The sequence below is a fragment of the Cupressus sempervirens genome, chromosome 4, assembly GCF_028749045.1.
Source record: "Cupressus sempervirens isolate cs-2001-9-10 chromosome 4, ASM2874904v1, whole genome shotgun sequence".
NCBI lineage: Eukaryota > Viridiplantae > Streptophyta > Pinopsida > Cupressales > Cupressaceae > Cupressus > Cupressus sempervirens.
Genome location: NC_143121.1, coordinates 611,260,634 through 611,286,842, shown reverse-complemented (window position 1 = coordinate 611,286,842; position 26,209 = coordinate 611,260,634). Strand labels below are relative to the sequence as shown.

General features: G+C 32.4%; 1 long non-coding RNA gene and 2 pseudogenes across 1 annotated transcript; 2 read left to right on the top strand and 1 right to left on the bottom strand.

Annotated features, from left to right (window-relative positions):
• Nucleotides 1–2,768: 2,768 nt before the first annotated feature.
• LOC149562717 (uncharacterized) lies at nt 2,769–3,499 on the bottom strand. Its single transcript, XR_016363520.1, has 3 exons — nt 3,388–3,499; nt 3,233–3,291; nt 2,769–3,092 (listed from the first exon to the last, which is right to left on the bottom strand). It is a non-coding gene; the product is annotated as an uncharacterized LOC149562717 (long non-coding RNA).
• Nucleotides 3,500–3,523: 24 nt separating this feature from the next.
• On the top strand, nt 3,524–14,991 carry LOC149562716 (putative LRR receptor-like serine/threonine-protein kinase At5g65240; annotated as a pseudogene).
• A 298-nt stretch (nt 14,992–15,289) lies between these two features.
• LOC149562715 (uncharacterized) lies at nt 15,290–25,968 on the top strand (annotated as a pseudogene).
• Nucleotides 25,969–26,209: the final 241 nt, after the last annotated feature.

Below are 26,209 nucleotides of genomic sequence, written 5' to 3'. Positions count from 1 at the left end.
GCTAGTGTAATTATTGAATTTTCCCTTGTCCTTTTAATATTAATTAGTCATCTATACAAGTTTGACACTTGTCTATTCAAGTTGCCATCTTTCAAGAGCCTATTAGAGATGTGTTAATTTTATCACGAGACATCATTCTAATCTCTTTTTTCTTTACCACTCTAGTTCATCAATCCTATTGTTTTTGGATTTTTTGCATTTATGGTTTATATGTACTCTCTTCATTCAAATTATTCATTTTCATAGTTTTATTGTTTTGTTGTGTTTCACTTTTATCTCTAACATCATAATGGAATAATTCAATATTCTATATGAAGATGTTAGAAATGTATTTGTATAAGAAGATGCACATATTAAAATGGGTCCATTTTAAGCAATAAGTTTTATAGAGATACAATTTACAATGCTACAATAGTTATCATAAAATCACCTTCTATTTGACTTATTATATAATAATTTTTTTACACATTTGTAAGTCTAGTTAGAGTGCATAGAATCTTGCTTTGTTATTTATATCATGTACTTTTGATTTCTATCATGTTAAACATGAATTAGTTCAATTTCATTCCCTATCCAACATTTCCCACAAGGATAGTTCTTATACATACCCTTTGAGGTGATACTAAATATATTTATTGAGCTAATATAATATAAGTTGAATTAATTTTTAATGTTTACAACGGATCTTTTTTTTTTTTTGCAATGATATAATATCATTGTAAATAATAATACTGGTCAAATTTATTTGGAATAAATCTAGATATAAATAATAACATAATTAATCTTACATATTTGTGTTAATAAACAAATATATTTTGTATATTTGAAATAAATAATTTTTTTGTGATCATTTTGGATACCTATTACTAAATATTTGAATGTGTATTTATAAATAATTTAATTAAAAAATATATAAAATAGTAACACTCATTCAAATTATTTAGAATAAATCTATTTTATTAAAAAAAAATGATTTAGCTTGGGGTTAGTTTAATTGACAAGAGATTCCTATTATAAAGCACGAGGTGACAAGTTGTTGCCTCCACAACCTATGTATTAATAAGGAAGTGTTACACCAACCATCAATGGTCATGTTTAAAAGTTTGTTAGATAGATTGTTTATAAGATATATGTAATTTCCACATTCTTAAAAAAATAAAAAATAAATTATAATATATTTTTAAAAAAAGATTTATTTTGAATAAAATATAAAAGTCTAAATCAGTTATAAATCTCAAAAAGTACACTTCAACAAATATGTTCTTACATTTTACGCACACACACACACAAACACACACACACACACACACACACACACACACACACACACACACACACACACACACACACACACACACACGTGTGTGTGTGTGTGTGATATCTAATTTTCAAGTATATATATATATATATATGTTGTGGCAGGATACTATAGCATTCATTGAATGCAACTTTTTAATTTGATTCTCCAGTCAAAACAATTTATTTTTCAAGAACTTTATGAAACTATACAGTTTTAATTTATATTAGTTTTTCAAAATTCAAGATAAATTATTTATCTACAATATCATTGACTAATGTATGCTACAGTAGTGTTTCACTTTTGATTTTTTGTTCACAAAAATAAAAAATTACATTAAAAGTATTTCACTATTGTGAAAATGATAAGTGACTTGACATTAAAATAAAAATAATAAATATGTACCAACCATCTCACAATGTCTATGAATATCTTCAAATTCTATAATAAGAGATGATATTCAATTAAATATATAGAGCTTTCCCAATGTTTTAATTAAAACTATTTAAATTAAAATAATTAATATGTACCAACCATCTATAAATATCTTCAAATACTTTAATAAGAGATGATATTCACTTAAATATATAGAAATTTTCATATTTTTTAAATTAAAACTATCTACCTTAAATAATAAATATGTACCAACCATCTGACAATGTCATTGAATATCTTCAAATTCTTTAATAAGAGATGATATTTACCAAATGAATGCCTTTTATTTTCAAACCTTTTTTAATTCTTGAAGGAATTTTTTTTTAAAAACCTTCAAATCCTTTATATTAGTTTGCTTAGGAATATTTGCATTGATTCTTAACAAATATTAGTAGTTCCTTTAGGTTATTTATCTAATTTATTTAGAATTTAATTAAGATCTAATTTTAATAATTTTACTAGATTTTATCAGGATATTTTACAATTTAATCTAAAATTTAAGTTTAAATTAATAGAAAGAAAATAGATTTGTGAATAATTATTTTACAAAACAAAATTGATTACATTTATACTTGCAATATAATATATTTATTTAAAAATAAAATTAGCATATACTTAAGCAAGTTTATAAAAAATATCAAAATTTTAATATAAATATATTATTAAAAGTAGTTATGTTTTTAATGTATTATAAAAATAGCATTTACTCTAATTTCTTTTAGATATTTAGTAGTGATTTTGTTCCTCATTTAATTTATCCGCAATTTTTTTTTAATTTATTGCATATATGTGTGTGTGTGTGTGTGTGTGTGTGTGTGTGTGTGTGTGTGTGTGTGTGTGTGTGTGTGTGTGTGTGTGTGTGTGTGTGTGTGTGTGTGTGTGTGTGTGTGTGTGTGTGTGTTAAATATACTATGAGAAAATGCATAATAACCATTTTACTATTGCATTTGCAAATAAAACAAAATATTCAAAAAGTCAAATTTGTAGTTTAAGTGTATATACAATAATAACAATAAGTGACACTTTGACTACAAAATTTAAATCAATTTCTACATTGGCACTATGCGCCCTTGTTTTTATTGGTGAACATATAGGTTTAGAAAGCAGTTTAAATTGACAATCATATAAGAAATCCAACACAATAATATAAGTACATTATTTTACTATTGTAGACTTTGCAAGCTACAAAGTACGAGAATATGTTTAAATAGTAGTTGTCAAGTGGAATCATTATATGGATAACGAATAAGCTTCGAAACAAAAATTACTATAATAAAAATAAAATGTGAGCTCTCTAATTAGGAATTCCACTTTTCTCGCCACGGTAATCTTCTGCTTCTTCAATACTTCTCCTTTCAATCTGTTTCACCATTAGTACAACACGCAATCACATTTCAAACCAAAATAATCAGGCATTCTAAACGCTCTCTACAAATACAAAATATTTATTGAAATTAGCAAAGTAATAATAAAATCAAGCGTAGCTATATTTCAATATACCTCTGTATTGGGGGGCTTATCTCTTACGCCTATCTTCCCTTCATCGCTATTATCAGACTCTGCAAATGCAGAAAAAACGTCAAAATGATGTCAATAAGAACCTTTAATGAAGTCTTAACAAATTACAGACTGTAAAAAAGGAACAGAAAAATTACCAAGGAGATGACAGTTTAATTGAAATACTAACACCAACATTAGTAATACAACGATAGCCAAATGTCTTCTCATCGCAGTCTGAAAGAAAATAAGAGGAGATATGAGGCTTTGGTATTTGTTCAATTCATTGTATGAATGGATAACTGTTCATATAGAGTTCAGAGCTGTGAGTTTCAGCTATTTGGAAGAATTCAAACTTGACTCTAGTTCCGGTGTCCTTACCGTGAAGGGACCTCATATTCATCCATTTATTTATTAGTCGACTATCGACTAAGCGAAAGTCGCAGTTGTGACGCGTGTTTGATTCATATCTCTCAACAGTCCAAAACGTGCTTAGACTTTCGCTAGCCGATACGTTTATTTCTATTTCTTTGAATAGGTATATCGTTCAAGCTTAGAAAACATTAGAATTTCTGTTCCATGCTCACGACAATAATCCGATCTATGATTTTTGATGAAGTCCTTTAAATTGATTTTTGACTTATTGATATTGAAGACTACTAGGAGTGAGAATGGTGATTTCAATATATGAAGGCACCGTCATGTCTTTGGATTATTGACTTATTGATATTGAAGACTATTACAAGTTGGAATGTTGATGTGAATGTGTGAAGGCACCATCATGTCTAAATGGATTATTGACTTATTGATATTGAAGATTCCTAGAAGTTCGAAAGGTGATTTGGATATATGATCGCACTATAATGTCTTTCAAATTGATTATTGACTTATTGTACTTGCCATAGGCTAGTACTATTGCATTCACTTTGCAAGATTACTCAATTAGTTTAACATCAATCCACTAATCACAAGCACTTATTTTGGAATTATTGAAATATATCTAAAGCTTTTTTATTCATTTATAAGTCTTATATTTTATGGAAACTGTATGATTGGTTGATTTGGTTTTGTGTTATAGGAGACTTTTTTTTGGAGGTTCTCCATATTGCAATATTTTTGGCTAAAATTTATGACATAGAATATTGAATTAATATGATTATTAATTTTTCACTACATTTGACCTTTACGGAATATTAATAGTATTAAAATTTGGCTATTTACTTTTTTTAACACACCCTTTATTTGTCAGGTTAAATTCTAAAACACCTTATACTATAATTATATTGTACTCTATTGTAAATTCTAAACCTAATCATATTTAAATATTCAAAATATTCAAACAAAACTGAAATGCAAAATCTTATCAACCTAAATGGTTTTCACTTCCAAAGTTAAGTATGTTTTGGATTTGAAATTTTTAACTATTCAAATGTGCTTCATATCACTAAATATATTAAATTATCTAACATGATTTTTATAGGAGGACTATAATTTTTTATCTTTTATTTATTAAGTTTTTGAATCATATGACAATTCTTTTCAATTTTTTGAAAACTTAATATCAAAATCACAACCAAGGTGAAGGTTAAGGAGGTTAAAAAATATTAAATAAAAAATCCCAAAGCAAGAGATATTAGAATGATGTCAATTGATCAAATGCTTTATTTTTCAGAGATGTATAATTCACACATTGAAAAAAAAAAATTAAACGATTGTACTCAAAAGCGTCTATTCATAAAAAAAAAAAATTCTCCATAATTCAAATTTTAGAATTATAATATACTATAATTTTATTTGAACAATAATATAAATAAAAAAATTGCCACACAATCGATAATTATCTATTAAATTATATAACTATATTTTATAAAACTATATAATTATATATATCTCTATTAAAAAAAAAAATTAACCATAAAAATGAAGCAAATGACATTATTTTTAAAATTTTAGTTTGAAACTTTTGACATTATTACCTAGCCTAAATATTTTACTATATACTATACAACTATTTATTACCTATGAATACTGTCTATAACAATACATTATTCTAATGGCAAGTACATGCCACTATGTGGCACTTGTTTAGGACCTAAAATATAATCAATATAAATATTATTTGCAAGAGTTCTTATATTAGATTATTCAATATTTTCATAAACATTTAAAATAATATAAAAGAACATAAAACAAACATAACATATTATATTTAAATTAGGCACCCAAATATACCATGGGAATACATTTATCCATCCAACACTTTCTGAATATTATTTTTAAGATATTACCAACCTCAAAAAAAAAATGTATCTAACACTTTCAAATTGTATTTTTAAGATAAATAAATAAATAATTGACAACATATATTAACAAGTCATTATCTGTCTTAAAAGTTGAATTATTATGTATTAATATAAAAATAGTTTTTTTTGAACTTACAAAGTTTCAACTATAAAGATAACATAACCTTGTATCCAAAAAGACAACAATCTTATTAAACTCTCCCATCATTATGTTTGTTTAAGGCATGAGAAATGACAAGTGAGGTTTTGGAATCATCTAAGTCCATGAAATGCTTAGCAAATAATAATAATAGTAAATAAATATACCAACTATATGTTGAAGGTGTTAATAGATTGGCAAGTAGGAGAGGCTTCAAAACACAAAACACACGTGAATTCTAGAATTCATCAATCTATTTAATCCACATATGCTACAAAAAAATAATATTTTGAAAGCGTTGGATAATTTATTTTATTTTATTTATTATTTGAAATAAAGCCACATTCGTCATTGTCATGTGTTAGTGAAGGCAACATAAACCAACGAAGAGAATTTGTATACCCTCGTACTAAAGATGAATTGAAACTTGACTATTATAATCAAGACAAAATCTAAGAGAAACCATTCCTCTTACTTTGATGCCACTAATTTCTATAGTACTTTGCAATAATTTGGTGGTCATAAGACTAAAATATGTTATTGATGAGATGGTGTGGAAAAGAAGGAAATTTAATGGTGTACGTTATCTAGAATATGTGCAGCTACCTGACTAATGACTAATGACTAATGACTAACGACTAATTACTAGTGCTTGTATTACTTGTAATTGTTTACCTGAAATTAACATATATTGACTAATGACTAATGACTAATGACTAGTGCTTGTATTACCTATAATTGTTTACAAAAGCTGGAAGTGTTGTATCTATTTGATAACCAATTGAATGGTATTATTCATTCGAGCATGGGGAATTGCACTTCCCTCCAAGAGTTTGGTGTTAATGAAAACCATTTCTAGGGTTCCATTCCAAGGAAGTTTGGCCTTCTCCGGTGCCTTCAATTTTTGTGGGTATACGAGAATCTTCTTTCAGGGGATCTTCCTACTAAAATAGTCAACATGTCAATGCTGCATGAGATAGATGCATCTCTCAACAATCTCGTTGGAAGATTACCAAAGAGAATTAGTAGGATGCAAAGCTTGAGTTTTCTAAGCCTTGCCCATAATAGTCTCTCTGGAATGGTTCCTGCATCCTTGGGAAATCTTGTTGGAATTTATTATGGTCATTGACGTTTTCCTCTTGAGCCAAACGCCCACCTACCACCTGACGACCAGCAGAACAGATAGAAAACATAAATTTGATCAAGTAGATCAGAGAGAAGTTGTAGAGCTAAGCAGAGAAGGAAGAAGGAAAGAAGTTTGTGCCTGCAGTTGCATGTGTTTCCCTTCCTCACTCAGTAAGTTTGTTGTTGTTTGGATTTCTCCTGTTGAAGCAGTGATTTCTCCAAGCACCATTGTATGTAGCCATTAGAGTTGTAGGTTTAAAAGTTTATTGAAGATTGAAGTATTATCAGTTTAGGGTTATTTTAGAGTTTTCTGGTTGAAGCCGAATGCTCCCAAATTTTGTAATAGTTTAATGAAAGATTGAATAGAAGGCAAGCAACATACTTAATCTATTGTTCTTCATCTTCTATTCATTGCATTTGACACGTTTGGTTGAAAGGTTAAAGCTTTGGCTTTCTGGTTTTAATGGTGAAAGCATTCACGTTAAAATATTTCTTAAGTTATAATTTTTAAGTTTGAAACAGAACACTCGGCATCCTCTTTCTCAGTTGGAGCCGAGCTCACTCGGCATCCATTGGTGCCGAGCATTTCCTGTGTGTGTGTCGAGCTCTTCTTGTGTTGAGTTTTTTTCTTCAAGTGTTGAGCTCCTCTTTGTGCCGAGCTCACTCGGCACCTGCTACCTGTCACTCGGCATCTGTTTGTGCTGAGCAAATTTCTACTCGACACATTCACATGCCGAGAAAAATTGGCACTCGACAATTGTGAGTGCCGAGTAAAATTTTTAGGTTTAGGGTTGAGTTGTGAATTAAATTTAATTTGTATTTCTCACATGGTATCAGAGCTTTGAGGCCCCACATCCATAGTGAGTTAGGGCATTTGTTTTCTTGGGATATTTCACATCGCAAGAGATGTAAGAAAGATATGGCAGCAACCAACATCCTTTAATGGACAAAATTATGATACATGGGCAAAGAAGATGAAGACCATAATGGTTTCAAATGATTCGTGGAAGTTTGTGATCAATGGATTCAATGATGTAACATGCCCAACTCAGTACGCTGCTCTCACAAATGTACAGAAGACTCATTTGAAGGAGTCAAGGAGGAAGGATGCTAAGGCATTAAGCCTTATTGAAGCAGCAATGATAGAGACAGTATTTGCAAAGATTGCAGCAGCAAATTATGCAAAGGAAGCATGAGATATCCTTGAGACAAACTTCAAGGGGACTGATAAAATCCATATAGTAAAGCTACAGAACATAAGGGGGAAGTTTGAGAACCTTCAGATGAAGGAGAATGAATCAGTTGTAGACTTCAGTTCAAGGACCTCCAATGTGATTAACCAACTGAAGTCAAATGGAGAAGACTATCAAGAGCAGAGGATAGTGGAAAAGATATTGAGGAGTTTACCTCATAAATGCAAACTTCAGTTCAAGGACCTCCAATGTGATTAACCAATTAAAGTCAAATGGAGAAGACTATCAAGAGTAGAGGATAATGGAAAAGATATTGAGGAGTTTACCTCATAAATATGACAATTTGGTCATGATCATAGAAGAGGCAAAAGACCTCACTGTTTTGATAATGGATGAGTTGATGGGTTCTCTTCAAACCCATGAGCATAGGATCAATAGATCTACATCTTCTACTTCCCAAGAACAAGCATTCAAGGCTCAGTCAAATCCAAGAGGAAGGGGGAGATAAAAGATGGCTCAGGTAGAAACTCCAGAGGTAGAGGCCGAGGTAATGGAGGACAAAGAAATGCTGCAGCAGAAAGCTCAGGAAGAGAAGATGGAGCAAGTAGCTCAAAAAATACTTCAAGAGGAGGTAAGAAAAACTACAACTCAAATAAGAGTAATGTAGAATGCTACTACTGTCATAAATATGGGCATTATGCAAATGAATGTTGGAAGAAGCAGAATGATCAGTCAGGACAAGCAAATGTGGCTGATGTGAATATGGAAAGTGGACCCAATGCTACTACCTTCATCATGTGTAATATTGGTGAAGAAGGAAGCCCTGAGGTTTGGTACCTCGACAATGGATGTAGCAACCACATGAGTGGTAATGAAACTTTTTTTCATTCATTGACAAGAGTTTCAAATCTGAAATTAAAATGGGTAACAATGGAACCCTACTAGTTATGGGCAAAATATCTATTATGGTCCACACCAAGAAAGGTGAGAAGAGAGAAATATAAAATGTGTATTTCGCCCCTGGTATGAAGCACAATTTGATGAGCATTGGTTAGCTAATTCAAAATGGATACAAAGTGTTGATGGAGAATGACACGTGTGTCATTCATGAAAAAGATGGGAGCAAGAATTTACTTGCAGCAGTTCAAATGACAAAGAACATAATGTTTCCCTTGAGGATTGAGACATGTTTCTCATCTCAAGTTAGTGTTGCACCTCCCACACAATCAGCTCTAAGGAGTGTGATTGAAGATCCCTCAAGGCTATGGCACCTTAGGTATGGTCATCTTGGCTATGCTGGTTTAAATTTGTTATCAAATAAAAGAATGGTAGAAAGTTCTCCACACATAGAAAATTCATGTGACAAGTGTGAGGCTTGTATTTTGGGTAAGCAACATAGGCTTCCCTTTAATTCTAGAAATTCTACGAGGGCTAGATATCCATTAGAATTAGTGCATACTGACCTAGTCAGTCCTATGCAAATTACTTCCATTGGGGGGGGTACTTATTTTATGACATTTATTGATGATTTCAGTCGTAGGACATGGGTGTATTTCTTAAAGAATAAATCTGAAGCATTTGATAAATTTGTAGAATTTAAAGCCCAAGCTGAAAGAGAATGTGGACACTATATCAAGGTCCTCAGATCAGATAGAGGAGGGGAGTATACCTCCAATTCTTTTGTACATTTTTGCAAGAAACATGACATTAAGAAAGAGCTCACAACCAGCTATACACCATAGCAGAATGGAGTGGCTGAAAGAAAGAACATAACCATTGTTGAAATAGCAAAAAGCATGATGAAAGAGAAAGCTCTCCCAACTGAATTTTGGGGAGAGGTTGTGGCAACAGTAGTTTACCTAATTAATAAGTGTCCTACAAAGGCAGTCCGTGACAAAATTCCAATGGAAGCATGGTCACGAAGAAGATGGACAGTTGAACACTTAAGGGTGTTTGGATGTGTTGCATATGCACATGTGCCTAAAGAGCAAAGGAAAAAATTTGATGATAAAGGTGTGAAGTGTATCTTCACAGGGTACAGCCCAAAATCAAAGGCATACTCAAGAGATGTGGAATTTCTTGCAAATTAGTCTTGGTATGGTTCAACTGATGAGTCACCGAGCACATCAAATAAAGTGCCAATTATGAGTGAAGAAGATGCTGATGAATAGCAAGAAAAAGGAACAGATAGAAGAAAAGGCAAGCAGGTTCAGTCACTGTCGACCTCCTCTAGGCATGACTAAGTGTCAGTCTCGAGTACTAGTGAAGACCGAGCTGGTCGACAATGCAGCAACAGTGAAGATTCTGATCCCACACTCTCCTCCCTATTACCAAGAAAGACCAAGAGTCTTAGGGAGATATACCAAGATGAAAGGTATGAAGATTATGATGAGAGTGTTAATTTTGCATTATTTTCTCATAGTGATCCAGTATATTTTGAGGAAGCTATTAAGGAGAAGAAATGGTGTAATGCCATGGATGAGAAAATAGATGCTATAAAAAGAAATGAGACATGGGAGCTAACTGAATTGCCTCCCAAGAAGCAAGTGATTGGAGTGAAATGAGTCTACAAGACCAAATGCAATGCTGAAGGCAAGATTGATAGGCATAAGGCAAGGTTGGTAGTCAAGGGCTACAAATAGCATTATGGAAGAGATTATGGTGAGACCTATGCCCCTGTTACAATAATGGAAACTGTGTGTGCTGTCATAGCAATTGCAGCCCAGCACAAGTGGAAGGTATTTCAAATGGATGTGAAGTCCGCCTTCCTTAATGGTGTATTGAAAGAAGTGTATGTGGAGCAACCACCTGGTTATGAAGTTGCAGGTGAAGAATACAAAGTATATAGATTGAAGAGAGCTCTTTGTGGGCTTAAGCAAGCTCCACAAGCATGGTATAGTAGGATTGACTCATATTTGATGAGCAATGGCTTTAGCAAAAGAAATGGTGAGCCCACTCTTTACATCAAGGCAACAAAAGGTAATGTATTGATTGTTGTCTTGTATGTAGATGACTTGAATTTTACTAGAAATGACAAGACTCTAATTGGTGAGTTCAAAGAGGCCATGAAAAGTGATTTTGAAATGACAGACCTAGGTCTCTTGAAGTACTTTCTAGGCATAGAAGTAAAAAAAATGCATGATGGCATTTTCATCTCTTAAGAAAAATATGCAGGACAAATCTTGGAGAGATTTAAAATGTAGAATAGTAAAGCAGCCCCCACACCAACAGCAGTAGGTCTGAAGTTGAGCAAGGAAGACTCTACCAAAAGAGTAGATCCAACATTATACAAGAGTATGGTTGGAAGTCTAATGTATTTGACTGCAACTCAGCCAGACCTAATGCATGCAGTAAGTCTAATTTTTAGATTTATGGAAACACCAAAAGATTCCCATTGGCAAGTGGGAAAAAGGATCTTAAGGTATGTGAAAGGTACCAAGGGTTTTGAGATTTTATATACTGCAAATGATGATTTCAAGTTGGTTGGTTACATGGATAGTGATTGGACTGGAAGTATAGATGATAGGAAGAGCACTTTCGAATACATGTTTCATATGGGATCGGGTGCAATTTCATGGGCATCCAAGAAGTAACCTATTGTTGCTCAATCTACAGCAGAGGCTGAATACATAGCAGCAAGTGCAGCAGCATGTCAAGCTATTTGGCTAAGGAGGATCTTTACAGACTTGAATGAAAGGCAAGAGGATGGAACCACAATTTATTTTGACAACATCTCATCAATTGCATTGTCCAAGAATCCAGTCTTCCATGGGAGAAGCAAGCATATTGAGATCAGATATCACTTTACCAGAGAGTTGGTGGAGAATGGGGATATCAAGATGGAATTTTGCAAGTCAGAGCAGCAGCTAGTCGACATTTTCACAAAGCCATTAGGCATTGGAATTTTTTTACACCTAAGAGAGTGTCTTGGTGTAGTTGATGTGGATCAGTTGTGATCATTATTTTTTTGGCTCAGGACAAAGGAGGAGTGTTGGAATTTATTATGGCAGTTGACGTTTGCCCCTGGAGCCAAACGCCCACTTACCACCTAACAACCAGCAGAACAGACAGAAAACATAAATTTTATCAAGCAGATTAAAGAGAAGTTGCAGAGCTGAGCAGAGAAGGAAGAAGGAAAGAAGTTTGTGCCTGTAGTTGCACGTGTTTCCCTTCCTCACTCAGTAAGTTTTTTGTTGTTTCGATTTGTCCTGTTGAAGCAGTGATTGCCCCAGGCACCATTGTATGCAGCCATTAGAGTTGCAGGTTTAAAAGTTTATTGAAGTTTAAAGTATTATCAGTTTAGGGTTATTTTAGGATTTTGTGGTTGAAGCCGAATACTCTCAGATTTTGTAATAGTTTAATGAAAGATTGAATAGAAGGCAAGCAACATACTTAATCTATTGTTCTTCATCTTCTATTCATTGCATTTGACAAGTTTGGTTAAAAGGTTAAAGCCTTGGCTTTCTGGTTTTAATGGTGAAAGCATTCACTTTGAAATATTTCCTAAGTTATAATTTTTAAGTTTGAAACAGAACACTTGGCATCCTCTTTCTCAGTTGGAGCCGAGCTCACTCGGCATCCATTGGTGCCGAGCATTTCCTGTGTGTGTGTGTCGAGCTCTTATTGTGCCGAGCTTTTTTCTTCAAGTGCCAAGCTCCTCTTTGAGCCGAGCTCACTCGGCACCTGCTGCCTGTCACTCGGCATCTGTTGGTGCCGAGCAAATTTCCACTCAGCACATTCACGTGCCGAGCAAAACTGGCACTCGGCAATTATGAGTGCTGAGTAAAATTTTTAGGTTTATGGTTGAATTGTGAATTAAATTTAATTTGTATTTCTCACAAATCTTTCAGTCTTAGAAACACTAATTTTGAATGAAAACCAATTCAGCGGAGAATACCCTCCTGGCATATGTAGGGCAAACCGTCTTAGGAATCTCATTCTTTTCGATAATTTTCTAGCAGGCAATATCTCCTCGCTTTTGAAGGATTGTATATTGTTGAAATGAGTTAGACTACAAAAGAACCACTTCACGGGACATATTCCCCAGACATCTCTAAAGTTTCTGGACTGTATTTCCTAGAGCTTTCCTTCAACAACATTAGCGGTGAAATACCTGCTGAGGTAGGCCAACTGAAGAACCTTAGTAATCTCATTCTTTCTGGGAATCAGTTAACCGGATCTATTCCTCCTCAAATTGGGAGTCTCACAAATTTAGGGAGGCTGAATCTTAGTGACAATAAACTTAGTGGAAATATTCCTTCCCAAGTGGAAAGACTTGTGAATTTAGAAAATCTGGATCTCAGCCGGAACTCGCTTGAAGGTGCTATTCCTCAATATCTCGGCAGCACTTTTCCCAACCTGCTATTCTTCAAGATAAGCTCAAATAATTTGACCGGACCCATTCCGGCCTCTGTGGGAGATTGCTCCATATTGATAGAGCTGGACCTGTCCAGAAACCGACTTGAGGGATCAATTCCTAGGGAGATAGGAAAGCTAGCCCATCTGTCTACCGGGTTGGATCTGAGTAGGAACAGGCTGTCTGGTTCTCTTCCACCGGAGATTGGAAATCTAGTGGACCTTGAATCATTAGACGTTTCCCACAACCAACTATCCGGTCAAATTCCAGCCAGTTTGTCAGGCTTAAAACTTCTTTCCAAATACAATTTCTCATACAATCGATTCACGGGACGAATTCCTGCTCTGAAAGGTATCTCTGAAGGTGCAACAAGTGCCTTCAATGGCAATGATGCTCTGTGTGGCACGCCCATTTCAAATTCGTGCCCGGGAAGCAATAATAGTACTGGTAATGACAACAGTATTGGAACAGGCACCGCGGCAGGAATTGTTATTGCAGGACTGGCTACTATTACTCTGGTAATATTAGGTGTTCTGTACTACAAGAGCAAGGATCAAGGACACGGTGAAGGAGAAAAGGAGAATTCGGTCGAGGAATCATTCAACCAAGTAAATGTCGAGGGTGCTGGAGGTTATAAGCACATGATTACATATCGAAGTATCTTGGAAGCCACGGAGGATTTCAGCGATAGATATCTAATCGGGTGTGGTAGCTTCGGCAGAGTATACAAGGTTTTTCTGACGGAAGATGAGAACAGTCTGGCAATCGCTGCAGAAGTGTTGAAATTGGAGGGGGATGGGAAACACAGTTTAAGACGCGAGATAGATGCTCTCAGGTTTGTCCAACATAGAAACATTGTGCGTTTCCTTGGGTTGGTGAATGGTGGCGGCCTGAATGCGGATATTCTCCTCTACCAATACATTGCAAAGGGTTCCTTCCGGGAAGCACTAAAATCACAGAAGTTGGGCTGGAAGATTCGAATGAATATAGGCTTGGGAGTGGCGCAGGCTCTCAAATATTTGCACCACGACTGTACACCTCCAATTGTTCACCGTGACGTTAAATCGGCCAACATTTTGCTAGACGATGAGTACGTGGCGCATGTGGCTGACTTCAGCCTTGCAAAAATAATCCATCGGGAAGGTCAAACTAATACTTCATCCCTGTATGGTGGCACTCATGGTTATATGCCTCCAGGTACACTTCTCTATTCCTACATGGATCTATGCGGGATGTTTTTTCTGTTTTTTTTTGGTTTTCTTTTACAATTCGTGTGTTCTTTTATTGTAGAATGCGTGTATGGAGTGAGATCTTCCTTAAAGCAAGATGTTTTCAGCTTTGGAGTTGTGCTGCTAGAGCTGGTCACTGGCAAACAAGCTGTCGTGGATGAGGAAGGAGGAGAAAGAAGAAGTTTAGCTGAATGGGCTACAAACACGAAAGAGAAAGATAACTATTTTGTCCTGGAATTCATAGATACAGAACTGGTAAATGATTATGAAAAATGGAGCGATGAAATTGAGAAAGTGCTTCAGGTTTCCCTTGTGTGCATTCGACCATCGCCAGCAGAGAGGCCATCCATGCGAGAAGTAGTGGACATGTTTTCTCCTCCATCTACACTAGTACTTGAATACTTAGATAGTACATAATTGTTGAATATCTATGTCAACCAGGGTGCACTGCTCAAACTGTGGGCGTACATAAATTGCATGCTTTCTGAGGCTTTCACAATTTTCGTTGTAAACTTTCATAGTTCTTTCTATTATTATTTTTCTTTGGTAGTGATAAAAAATTGAATATAGAAACAGCATACACAGAAAAATCAGAATACAAAACTATTTTATTCATTCATAAATCTCTGTGATGATTTTTACATTAGCTGGGAGGTTCTATTTATAGAACCCTTAGTTCATTCTAGATTCAAAATTCAGTTGTAACTTGCTTTCAATGTGGGCAGAAGATTTTGGTTTGATGGACAGCACTGAAGTTATCTGCCAACCATTCTATATGTGGATAGGCTATTTTCCGCTGAAGAAGGATTTGTTTCAACTGTTTGAAAGAAATAAGGAATGTAATAACTGCTCATTCAATTTGTAACAAACCACATTACGTGGTGGTAGAATAGGTCTATCCACTATTTTCCTATTAGTTCATGCTTTGAAAATCCTGAAAAGCTTCTTGCTATATATAATATACTATGGTCGTGGGATTACTTTCTAATAAAATGAATTTTCTATTTTAAAATTTGTAATTTTCCATTGGTTCAGCTTCATTTTCTTGGGGATATTTTTATTTCCTTGAAGAGAAAATTAGGTTAAAACTTAAGCTTATATTGTTTTCATGAGGGCCTTAGCTGTCCATGCATCTCCTGCATGCCCAATGTCATGTGTCTAATACTCTAATTTTGTTTGTATAATTTTGGTTCCCATTCCTTTATACTTCCAGATTTTAAATGGCTTTCTAGTATTTGTTGTATTGCTAGCATTTAGTTTTTTCGGTATTGCTCGGTCATTTCAGTAAATTGTCATTTACAATTTCAAAATCTTAGCGAATTTCAGGTTTTAGATTTAAATGTAATACAAATTTCATGTATCCCTATCATGTTGCAGGGTACCAAATAGGAATGACATTGTTGCTATTGCGGCTTCAACTAACACAAAGGCAAGAGACTCTAGAGTATAATATTCTTTGGTTTTCATTTTCACTATAGATGAATTGATAGTTTGTTTTTTATCTAAGATATTGGAAATAGGATATGGAGTTAGATTAAAGTTAAAATAACTCTCTTTTTTTCCTGGAGGAATATGAATAGAGAAATAAATGCTTTGATTTTATGATGTTTCATAAATATCTCCTCTAATGTCATTTCATTCTTAAGAATCATCTATAGAGTGATTTTTTGTGGAGAATGCAATTTTTTTGGCACCCAAATTTTCTTGTTTAAAGGTCAAAGTTGGCTAAATTAAAAACCCTTTATAGTTGGAGGAAAAAAATAAGGAATTCTTAGCTTTTGAATATTTGGCAACATTAAATGTAGTCAATTTGGAGAGAAGATGCATGAGTACTATTAATCAAATCCCTCTTTTGTACAACCATTTTTTGGCAAGAAAATTTGGAACAAAAATTACTTTCTTTGCTTTTTGAGAGTAATTGTTTTAATGTGTTTCTTATATCTGAAGAGACTAATTCTCACCATGTCAATGATACCAGATGAGACATCCAGGGGTAGACTAATTTTGACCATTATTGTAAGATTAATTGGAACAATATATTTGAATGTTCCAATAAATTAATGGCTTCAGTGATTGTGTAAATGTATAAAAATCACTTTAGCAGACAAGCAAACAACATTTCCACTATAGAAGTTATCAAGACTTGCATTAGGGTCTGCTAGTGGCTACATTTTTTAGACCTTGAAACTTTGAGTGGCATATGTGCATGTAAAAAGTTTGAGTGGGTTATATGCATGAACATGTATTTGATAGAATGATTTCTTTGTCAATGGCATCATTCATGCAAGTACCCAATGACAAAACTAGTAAGAATGACCTCTCATTTTTATTTATAATTAGTTGTTAAGATTTGGCCTTTTCTTTGGATTCAAGTATATATTTTTTGAGTGTTGTTTTAATCAACTATGTTGTGATCTTGTTATCTTATCCTACCCCTTTTGCATGTCCTAGCTCAAGGCTTTTATTCCCTCTACATGTTAATTAGGTTAATCTATTTCTTTTATTTCTATTTTTCATAAATGTTGTAATATGTAATTACCATATTACAACATTCATCAGAGGAGAAAATGATTGAGTAACGAAAACTACAACCCCCTTAAAATAGAAAGCTTTCTCCCTCATTATTGAAAATTAAAAATTGTTCAAAAACCCCACAACAGGCAGAGCCCTAGTTAAATTGGCGTACTACTCAGACATGAACTCCTATGATTTATAGTAGTAAAAAAAATCATCTCCCAATCATTGGAAGCTGTTAACTACAACTACTCTTTCATTTAAGGAATGAAATAGGTGAGAAGCCTTAGCCCTTAGAGAGCTTTTCTCAATGCACCATAGTGTACCTCCACAATGTTCCACAGGTGGAGAACAATCCTGTGATGTTTTTCTAACATGGGGTCACTCCAAAAATAGCCCTGGTATGCCAAAATAGATGTAACTTCCTTCTACAAAACTATAAACCTCCATGGAACATAGTTATTAAAAAGGTGCCAATTATACTTAATCTTAGCCTCAAGTAGTATTTCCTTTGAACTATTATTTTGTTTCCTTTGTAATGAACTACTCAGGTGAAATTATTTTGAAATAAATACTCGAAAACCCTAAATGATAAAAATGATATCATTATCTCACACCAACTTGAGCCAGTTGGTGATTGACAACTCCCAATAAAAATTCTTGTTCTATTCCAAATGGTTTGTTTTATTTCATTTGCATCACATTTGAAGAGTGGATTGAAATGTAAAAAAAATACAATAAAGAAATTTGTTACTTAAGTAACATTGTGTCACATGCAAGATGTACTATGAAATGGAATCCATCAAGAAACTTTGGAGGTATATCTTACGTGCTATTATTGAATACATTACTCTGGATACCAGATTTGATCAAGTAAGAACCCATCATTTTGTTCTTCTTAACCATTTCTGTCATGGTCTTAAAATTTCCTTTTCGTACTATTTATTAACCTCTATGACTAAGGCAATTTCTTGCTTTAAGAAGAAACCTACCATGACTCCTACTCTGCTTGATGGATTATTATTGTTAATAAATGAGAATTCCAAAGCTTAGATGATCAGCAATAATCCCTCACATGATGCGAATGATGACATTGGTAGCACTATATTTTTTTCTAGTTCTAATGACATCCAAAGTATTAGCTCAGAGGGGGAGGGGAACACTTCACCTGGAAAGAAAATTAAATGAAAGGAAACTAAGGCACCCTCCTCTACAACTCCTAGCAGAAAGAGTCCAAGGGGACATGGCCAAAAAACTTTTGGCTAGGATGAAAAGGAATATAATGAGGATGAGGAGGACATGGTTTCTAATGAAGAGGTCAAGGAGAATAAGGAAGAAAAAATGGAAGTTCTTGTAGGAAAGAAACAAAAGAGGGAAATTGGTATAGATGATGAGAGGGTTTTGAACCGGGGGCCAATTGTGTCCACTCTTCCTCTTTCCCCTATCCATTCCAAAATTCAATGAGGAGTAGGAAGAAGATAATTTTAGTGGTGATGGGGGTGAGGTGGTTGTGAAGGAGAGGAGAAAAGCTTGGACGAATTTCAATGTCAGAATGGCAAAGATGGGAATTATAAGAGAGATCATGAACCACTAGATTCTAGTTGATAATCAGGAACAACCCCACTTTGAAGACCTCATCGATCCAACAATTGTGGCTATAACTGATAATACAAGGGAGATAGGTATGAATTTATTGAATAATACTTGGTACAACATGATCGATAATTTCAAATCAATCAAGTGGCTCTATCATGAGCTGGAAGAGTTCAAGGAGAGAATTGGTTAGATGGAGAGTAATAAGAAAGAACCAGTTCAAAAGAACCAAAAGGACCAGGAGAATAGATTAAGCTTGGCTAAGAGGAGAATTCAAAATTTGGAAAACTACAATCACAACTAGGTGAACCAAATGATTTATCTCCTCAATTTGATCAACAATAACATTCTGTCCTTGACTGGTGCGCTAAAAGCCAAAGGCCCACTAGACGAGGATGATGATAAGGATAGAGGTAGAGCCAAAACTGATGAGGGTGTGGCTTCTGATATAACCTTCACCAATAAGGATCAAGATGCATAGAAGATCCATGAGTAGATGACAAGAGGAGACTCACAAAGCCTACAAAGCTACTCAGACCATGTAGGAGCTCAAGCAAAAGATTGGAGAGTAGTTCACTTGCTCTATCTTTTTGTTCTTTCATTGTTTGTTGTTTTTTGTTGGCTTTTTCTTGTCCTGCCTCTCTGAGTGGATGTTTTAATTGCCTTTTTGTTGGCCTTTGTTTTTTATTGGGATTTGTGCTTATTATTAGCCATGAGACCTATCCTTTTTGGCTGGGCTTTTGTTGCTTGTTATCAACCATATTTGTGTAGTTACTTTTGGGTTTTAGGGTCCCTATAAAACCTATTTATCTTATCAAAAACATTGTGTCACATGCTTTCCATTTGATAATTAGTAACTTCCAACCAAATCAAGACTTCAAATCCTAAACATTCCACAAGATTTCTTCCATAGTATTTCAAATATGGGCTATGAAGGTCTATAAATGAGTCTACTATTTTTATGCAAAAATAAATATTAAAAGCTCTCAATACTATATCAAAAATTCAGCTTCATCATTTATAGTGGATAGGTGAATTAGTTTGTAGAATGTGAAAATCATGGGTAAAGATAGTGGTTGGGTCAATGTCCTTTGGTCAAGGTAGTGGTTGGGTCAATGTTCTTTGGTTTGTGCTAATAAGATAATACATTTATTTTTGAAAAATTATTTATTTCTAACAAGTAGGAAATATTTTCTATAGCAATACAAATTTTCATATTACTATTAGATTTAATTGATTGATTTTTAAAGTCAAAGTCATTGACCCTTGTGTTTCATATTGAAACATATTGCAATTATGAATTTTATAAGCATATAAATGTTCTAAAAATAAAAAATATTATAGATATAGATATTTATAAATGTTGTGCTACAATTTTTTTTAGTTTAATATCTTGCATTCCATCAAATTTTACCTTTAACTATAATATCTTGTAATCCATCAATTACTTACTAGACAGGCTCACATTTTTATAGAAAGCTTTAACATAATTTATAATATTCTAAAAATACAACATTTGATAAATTTTAAATTTAATATATGATACCCATCAAATGTAAGTTTACTGGGAGAAATATCTTGCATTCTATCAAATTTTACTTTTAAGTTTAATATCTTGTATTCCATCAAATTGCAGTTTTAATTTTAATATCTTGTATTCCATCAAATTTTACTTTACTTACTAGAGAGTTTCCCATTTTTGTAGAAAGCTTCAACATAATTTCTAATATTCTAAAAATAATAGAAATAATAGAATTGTATTTCTAGCATTGATACCCTAGAAAACTCAAAATTTTAAATTTAATATCTTGTACCCATCAACTTTTACTAGGAGAGTCTCGACTTTCTATAGAAAGCTACAACATAACTTTTTGAGTAAGAACAAACAATGTCTAACAAATTCTATGCTTATGTATCTACTAATTTAGTCTTATAATTATCACATTGAAAACATATAATTCTAACATTGAAGACATATAATTCTATACTAAGCATGTTTAAAGATGTTACATTAATGTAAAGTGGGGTTTTTGAAATATGCATGGGATAATGCGCATGATGATTTTTTAATATTAAGATAATTTTAGGGCTTTCTTCATGTTCTTAATTTCTATTTAGATTCTTCTATATCTTTTGAATTTGCCAACATCTATTTTTCCATGTCACTCAATGCAACTATTCTATTAATTTAGTTTTGTTGAATTTTTTTAATATTTACATGAAGTAATGGTGTAAAGTACAATTTATAGAATATGATGTTCATATATCAAATTTTGACTTATATTTTACTAGAGGAATGGAAAATGTTTTTTTTTAGAAAAATAGTTCTGAAAATTGTAGTGATTTTAGATGCATTGCTAAAATATAACTTCACATTTCTTCTTCTAGGAATTGTTCTAAGATGTATGATTAAAAACTAAATGATGGTAGTTATGAGGCTCAATTTGATGAGTCTCTTCTTAAAACTTTACAAAATATATAACTAATTTAACATTTAAATAATTTTCTACAAAAAAATTATGATTCAAAACTAAGAATAATGATAGTTGGGTAGGCTCAATTTAACGGCAAAATATATAACTAATCTATCATTTTTATTTTGTACAAAAAGAATTATAATTGAAAACTAAGAATAGAGTTATGAAGGCTCAATGTAAATAGGTTTTTGGTGCTTAAAACTTTACAAAATATATAACTAATTAACTTTTCTTTTCCAATACTAAATATTTAGTGGTGGGAATTATGCTTTAGCAGTGTGTTTTACTTTTGAATCCTACAAAAAACTCATGGCCAAAGATATACTCATATTAGCCCTTTGAGCTTTTAGTAGTGTACATTACTTTTGGATCTCCCCAAAAAATCTCATGGCTAGAGATGTACTCATATTAGCCCTTTGATAAACATAATTAGACTGATAAATATTAGAATTACCACAGATAGATTTATATGAGGGAGATATTAGCTAGAGCCTACAACTAAAACCTATGTACACCAAAAGTATAACACTAAGTTACAAGTTGAAACAAAGATGATAGGTAGGTCAAACTAAATGAGGTGTCTACAAATTTGTTTTCAAAATATATAACTAATGTAACATTTTTCTTTCCTAATACTAAATATTTATCAAGGAATTCTATTTTTAGTAGTGTACTTTACTTTTGAACTCCAAAAAAATCAGGAGGGAATTATGTTTTTAGTAGTGTATTTCACTTTTGAATGTCTCCAAAAAACTTATGGCTAGAGATGTACTCATATTAGCCCATTGATAAACATAATTAGGCTAATGAATATTAGAAGTTATAAAAAATATATTTATACATGTGAAATATTAGCTATAGTCTAGACAACTACAACTTATATATCAAAAATATAGAAAAAAGCTAGAGGTTGAAGTAGAGATGATGCCTAGGTTCATGTTAGTAGGGATTGTCACATTGATGCCTATTAGTTAAAGGAGGTTCAATTCAAGAGGCCTTCACCTAGAGTTATACAAAATATATAAGAAATTTGGAATTGAATTTTTTACCAAATTTATATTGAGATGGATAGAATAGTTAATTTACATAGTTACAATGTCAACTAAATTTCACATTTAAGTTTGTACAAGATATGTATAAAGATGGTAAGCATAGTTGACAACTATATAGTTACAATGTCAATTTTAGATCCTATTCAAATAATCTAGAAATGTGGCTTACATTAACATGAAAGTAGAAAAAAGTTAAGGCAATATCACATTACAAAAGTTGTCCATTCTTGAGTTTGTCAAGTTTCTAAAACTTAAATGCAATGAGGCGTAAAACGTTGTTTTTTTCTAATATGATTGCAACTTGTGATTTTCACTTCATTGTAATTGTAACTTATTATCTATAGGTTGATAAAAAGAAATAAAAACTAAAAAACTTCATATCGTGAGATACTATCTTTCTTCACAAAGAAAAACTGGTTCTCCATCCTAGTAGCAAATTGATCAATTATTTTTAAATCATACAATTATCTAAAGAGGGCTTCCTATGGTAGTTGTCATACATTTTTTCATTTTCTATGTTTTGTGTTATTTCATAACACAAATATATAAGCTATTCTATGTAGGCTATCCTTACAATAGAAGTTGTAACACATAGATCCTAGAAAGTCTAAAATCATATTAACATTTCTAGAGGGGCCATGTTTGAGTTATCCATGGGCTTATCTACATCATTTAGTAGAACATCTGTAATCTTTTCTTTTCTCTAAAAAAAAACCAAATGTAGGGACTCTTGTTTTCGCACAATTCTTATTTTGTTATCAAATTAGTTCTTCATAATACATTTAATTCGATATATTAGCTTGTAGTTTTTTCTTTCTATAAATGCATTTTTAACATGAATGTTAAAGATTATATTAATGATCTATAATAAAAATGTAAAAAAAAATAGAAAAAAACATTATCCATTCATATATTTAAATTAAATAGTTTATTTTAATTTAACAAAAAATCTATGTATACTTTACTAAATTTTATTTTCCCATCACTTACTATAGCACTTTCCCATCACTTAATATAGCACTCAAGTGTAAAAATGTTAATATAAAATTTGTTATTTTTCAAGTAAAGAAAAATCTGTGTGTGTGTGTGTGTGTGTGTGTGTGTGTGTGTGTGTGTGTGTGTGTGTGTGTGTGTGTGTGTGTGTGTGTGTGTGTGTGTGTGTGTGTGTGTGTGTGTGTGTGTGTGTGTGTGTGTGCGCGCGCGCGTGTGTGTGTGATTGTGATTTTATAATAAATTGGCTTACAAGTGAAGTTGAATGGTTTTAAATGAGCTCAACATGGGTGGGATGAGATAGGGATCTAGACTTGGGTAGAATCCTAGAAGAATAGATACCTTAAGTATTTGACTCTTAGCCAAAAAAATGTACTTTGAGCCTTCCAAAAAATCTATATAATTATTTTTGTAAAAATATTACTATTATTACAGTAGAATAAAAATAAAATATATTATTTATTTTATATTAGAGAGAGAGAGAGAGAGAGAGAGAGAGAGAGAGAGAGAGAGAGAGAGAGAGAGAGAGAGAGAGAGAGAGAGAGAGAGAGATTAATATGGACTATTTAGAAATATAGTTTTTGATGTAGAAGAAACATCCAAGAAATGTCCACAATGTGCAACAATTAAAAAAATGTTTCTTCTATGATTGCACATTTTTTATTTGACTCTAAAAAGTTCAATACATATTAGAACAATAGCTATAGCACTTGTGTTATAACCTTATCATGAATGTTGACATTGACCTTATGTCCACGTACTATCTACTAATATTATGTCCTTGCTTTCCTAAATGCCCCTAGATTGTGCATTAATTATCTCATATTAACTTTCTTCATCTATTGCAGTATAAAAAAAGGCAAAATAGACAAACTTAGAAGACTCCCCATAAATTGAGACAACCACAAGGGAGGGGGCCCAATAGTTGTGTGTGCTAACTTATTAAAATATAACTATTACATAAAATATCATATGGCTTTCATTTTCTTTTAAAAATAAAATAGACTCATCACCTAGCTTAGTGAAATAACACATTAACAACAAAATGTCAAAAATATAGATTTTTAAAGATGCAACCAAAATTTAATCTAAAAATATCATGTACTCAACACTCAAATAAAGCCTATTGTAAATATATGTCCATATTATTCTCAAAGCATGACTTCATAAACAATAAAAAGATCTATATTAGTAACACATATTATTTTTTATATTTTCTTTATCAATAACACTTATTAATATCATATTATATAACTTTATATAACTAAAAATATCTAGTAATTGAAAACTTTTAATAACATTTATGTTTACAATAGAACACAATTTTCATTAAAAAATAATTTATATATAACATAATCACACCTAAGTTTATTTAAATGAGATCATATAATATTCATTGATTTTATTAAATTGATTACTTTCGATTACTTTCTCTCTTATAATATTTATGTTATCCTAATTTATTAAATAGGAGAACTTTATTTATTTATAATTGAACTTTAATTATTTTTATTGTTAAACTATGTTCTAAATTTTCAAATGACAATCCTAAACTTTACATCTTATGATCTAAACTAATATAGCATGGCGCTAACATTAAACATGATATAACCTAAAATAGAATCAAATAGCTCTTATGGTTAAACACTTCTGTATCAAACATGTGAGGCTTTTAACCCTATTAGCTAGCATTTTCAAATGTTCCATTTCTATTTAGGGAACATAGCTGCTCTATTTTGCATCACTTTTGGGTTTGTTACAACATTTTAGATATTCAACTGCTCTTCTTCATAGTATTGAACTTTAATTATTGTTATTGTTAAATTATGTTCTAAATTTTCAAGTAACAATCCTAAACTTTACATCTTATGATCTAAACTAATATAACATGGCACTAATATTAAATATGATATAACCTAAACTAGAATCAAATAGTTCTTATGGTTGAACAATTCTACATCAAACATTTGAGGCCTTTAACCCTATTAGCTAGCATTTCCAGATGTTCCATTTCTATGTTGGGAATGTAGCTGCTCTATTTTGCACCACTTTCGGGTTTGTTACAACATTTTGGATATTTAGTTGCTCTTCTTCATAGTATTTAGGGCTTGTAAACCATGGAGAATGAGTAGTAGCTCACCATTCTTGAAATGTCTTTATTCTAATAATGAATCTCAAGGAATATTGTTTATTTGATGTTTAATTTTGCTCTCAAATTGGGTTCATTTTTTTCACATTTATTTGATTGCAAGATACCTCTAGTACAAATGTTGATTGCAGTTTCCCATGCATGGAAAAGTCCAAATTTAGGCCTTCAATGGGTAGAGACAACACTATGATCAGGTACATCATCCAAGAAAACCCTCTTGTTCCTTAGTATGAAATAAATTTGTTTCTATGATGCCAAAAGTTTAAAACCTGCAATTTATCACTAAAGCCCCTCAAAACCCTAAGATAAAATATCAAAGTTTTGACTTGCAATTTATCCACAAATGAACCCAATGAAACCCTCACAACTGATTTTGCATGCCCATCTCTTGTGTTGGCTACCTCGATAACTATATCTAATTTAATTGTAAGAGTGATTGGAAGCTTGATGGAAAAATACATAATCTAAACCCCACTTGTAGTGGAGGGTTAGCTTCTTTGGTTCATGCTTCTAGACCCTTGTTTTTTTCATTTCTCTAATTGACCTATTTGATGATGGTCAAGACACAACTCCGCTATCAATTGTGGCAAATGGCATGGGTGAAAGGCTAGACACGTAGCCTCTTTCTTCAATCTATGATCTTAACTTTAACATCTTCAAGAATATGCTTCCATTAATCATTAGCATTGTAGAGAATAGAGAATAAACACCCTATTCTCAAATCAAACCAACTTGGTTTTAAATTTAAATATTGTCAAATAGGATAAACCATATATAAAAACTATGCTAATAATTAATGTAGGGAAATAGGAAAATAACGATTAATTAACAATAAAATGGATACCAAAATAAATGCAACC